We start from the raw sequence: 4,139 nt of genomic DNA, 5'->3' as shown, positions 1-4,139 counted from the left end.
ATATGATGAAATCATTAAATTAATAATAATTTACCATTCCTCTTAAGTCCCGGGGAGGAACTTTGCGCCTAATGATATCTCGCATTATCATCATCATATAGTAACCGCATTCCGTATTCCCGGGCTGCATCGGTGTCTAAATTTGCAAACAGTAAATTATGTGTAATATTAGATACGAATATATACAAGTATTTAAATTAACTAACAACTAATAATGCTAAGTTTTTATATATAATAATTACCTTAGTATTTTGCCACCGAAGTTTCTTTTCAAATGTCTTTCCTTGGTTCCATGCAACGAAGGAACTATATAGAAATATAAATATTGTATACGATTATACAATAGCTTCAAAAGTACAAATCCAATATATATAAGAACAATTAAGTAAAAATATTAGAGTTATTAATTAACTTACTCGTCGATCAAAGATTTTAGATCCTTATCAATTATATTCTTATGAGTCTTCAAAGAATCAAAAAACCATGCTACTGCTTTGTATAAATCAACAACACATAGCATCCAATGATTCCTAAAAACACCAATAAATATTTTAGTTAATATGATGTTTCTCGAAATGAATATTTTCATAACATAATTCAATAAAACTAACACAATATTACCTTGCACAGTAGGGAAATAACCATAATTGATTATTTCTTGCATCTTGCCATCTACTCAATATATTTGATATCCGTTCATGAGGGTTTTGATGACCAACCGAAGCAATAATATCCGGATGAACAAAGCAATATTTCCCTTCGAAGGAGCCCGTCAATCCCTCACATAAATGCCTACATAATCCGATTACCAATAATTATAGTGTTTAATTAATTAAATTAAAGAATTAGTTATAAAGACATCCAAATTTAGTTTACCTTATGTAGAATGAGATGCATTCGGACGATAATTCTTGCATGTAACAAAAATCGTTTATATCGCTACTCGCTATGGCCAACTGTTGTTCTTCCCCAAAGATCTCTTTTTTCATATTAAAAAACCATAAATGATCGCTATCGACGTCCTTGATCCGACGTAGCAACTCTCGGATCGTTGGGGTAACGATTAAGGGATCAACATTATCATCTTCATCATTCTCAACATTTGACCTGTTCGAGCTTCCCTACAAAATATCAACAAACAACATTTAAAATAGAACAAAAATGAAATTATTTTAAACTTCATTAATATATATAGCTGCATCGAACAATACCTCCTCAGATGGCAAGATAACAAGATCTCTTGGCCATGCAACAAATGCACCTTCAGCATCACCGACACGTATGATGTCAAATGACGGAATAGGCAAAGGTGCAAATCCATCAATAACATCATCAACAGTTACCTTATAATTTGCTGCACCTAGCTTCACACCATGGCACATATCCGTTGGCAGCGAAGGTACCAAAGTGCCACGTGCTACTATATGGCCAACATTGCCTTGTGCAAGATTGCATTTTACACCCTGCAAAGTTAAAAAAAAAAAAATAATAATATATATATGTTCACATGACAATATTCCTTCAACTTAAAGACTCGATCCCATGACCTCATGGCGGTAGGTAAGACCCTTCAACCATGGGAGCTATATAGATAGTAATAACCTACTTAAACATGCATACATAAATATATATAAATAAATAAATAAATAAATAAATCAATCAATAATCACCTCAGGATAGATCCGAGGAGCATCAATCCAAGATGTAGATTGGGTCCGATGAGCAGCAACATCATCGAATTGGGTGCCCGGAGCATCAACATCATCGGCTGGGGGGGTCCCATGAGCAGCAACATCATCGACTTGGGTCCCACGAGCATTAACATCATCGGCTGGAGGGGTCCCTAGACCAGCAACATCATCGACTTGGGTCCCAGGAGCAGCAACAGTATCGGCTAGATGAGCGAGTGACGGAATCTGAATACCACATGCCGATATGAGCGCATCAACTTGGGCAGCGCTGCTGCTGCTTGAATTTCTGACGATCGCCATTAGACCTTTGAGCAGCGTCTCATACATTGAATTGTTTCCACTTCCCTCCGACTTGGTCTTTTTTTGTGAACTCGGCTTAGGAGTATGGAAAAAGTTATTCACCGTGTATCCTTTGCCTCGACCCCTAAGCCTACCTCCATACTCCTCTTTTCCCAAAGCTTGTGTTAGGATATCCACAGGAGGTGAAGGCCCAATTTCTCCTTCTGTTGCCTTCTTCTTTAAGTCATTCTACAATATATTGTTGAAATGATTGAATATATCAGTTTATATAATAATGAACTAAATAATAATATATGCAACAAATATTCATATAAAATACAATACTCACAATTTTTTCCGCTACATGTTCAGTTTCTTCATTTGCATATTTTCCATCCTTCCCCATACGTGCCCGTATCCACAGGTCATCTCGGTCTACATAATCTTCAGTGCCTCTTTCAAGTTGCTTCAAAATTACAAATAAATTAATTTTAATAATGCATGCAACTGATCAAGTAACAATGACAAAATTATTATGGTTAAATGTAAATAAAAATAAATTGCATACAATGGCTCTTTCTAATCTCGCGTAGCCCATTGCACCCATCCTATGCGGATACTTGTTTAATTGCCGTTTTTCCGAATATTTTTGACTTAATGCCTACAAAAGTTATAAACAAACATATTAGAAAACCCAAATAACATAAGTCACCATAACAAATTTTAATTTTTATATAAATAATGCCAGCGCAATTTAATACAACAGTACCGTGCGTTAAATAAACTATACCTGGAATTTATCCGACAACCTTTGTTGTACAAAATCATCCCACACCTCTTGGCTTATGAATTCATAAATTGAGGGTCGATGCTTCAACTTTTCGGGTGTGTCAATATATGGTCGAACAAAAGATCTATACAAGTAATTCTTGAATTTTCTCCATTTGTCACAACAATCTTTTAAAGTTGCCTTCCTAAAACTATCATCCTTACCCGTATATTGCTGCAAAATTAAAATATATATATATATATATATATATATATATATATATATATATATATATATATTTAGTAACATTGATTGACAAGTAAATGCGGTAAGTTAGAAATGCAAGTAAAATGCATATATACAAGCTGCAAATGCAAAAAAAGAATTATAAAATCTCCATCAATTAAATATTATTTATAATAAACAATATCTAACAATAATGCACTCCGTACCTTTATTGATGCCCATAGGTTATCTTTTAACCTATCGGACACATCTCTCCAATTATGTATATTAATTGGTATTGTGCTCCTAGCCAACGAGCCCTCCAAATTGTTTAGTCGAACGGCCTCAGAGTTGATAGCAACTCCAACCTCATTATATTGAGGTTCCAAGCTTTTGTTTCCCGCCAAATGCTTCCTAAGGCCTTTCATTGTTGTGGCCCCTCGTTTTCTACGCCTTGGGGATGATGTATTCGGCCTTTCCATATCACTAGATGGTGATCCAGCGCCATCCCCATCCGAGAGGACATGTTCATTAAAAGAATCCATAATTCTACATACAAAAAACATAAACACAAATTAATATTACTAACAATATAGGGTGTAGTATAATGAATAAACCAATAATAACAATAATAAACGATAAATTCATGTAATTTATTTACCAAGTGATGCAGTAATAGTATCTTCTCTTAACATCTATCCTCTTTAACAGTCATTAACATTTTCAAACTTTGCAACCGGCGACTAAATCACTATGGATTTTGAGTCGCACAAACGACGTCGTTTTAAGACCCAAAACAGAGCACCTCTGACATTTCCCACGCAAATTTAACCATATAAACACATAATACAAATAATAGCATATAATTTTGCTTTACATACAATCGAACCCCACTTAATAAATATAGCTATTTTTCCAAACAAAATTTAGCTAACCCATTGTCGACAACAAGCCATGATTTTGACAACATAAAACCCCACCAAAATTACAGTAACGAACAAATATTTAAAAAAAAAAAACAAAAACACCAGCAAACATAATTTTCTTTCCAGCAAACACATACACAACCGAACCCCAAAAGGGATGAAAAACAGCACACAAAAACAGCACACATACACCACCGAACCCCAAAAGGGATGAAAAACAGCACACAAAAACAGCACACCTTTACAAAT

The sequence above is a fragment of the Ziziphus jujuba genome, chromosome 10, assembly GCF_031755915.1.
Source record: "Ziziphus jujuba cultivar Dongzao chromosome 10, ASM3175591v1".
In the NCBI taxonomy this organism is placed as follows: domain Eukaryota; kingdom Viridiplantae; phylum Streptophyta; class Magnoliopsida; order Rosales; family Rhamnaceae; genus Ziziphus; species Ziziphus jujuba.
This window is presented reverse-complemented; position numbering follows the sequence as displayed.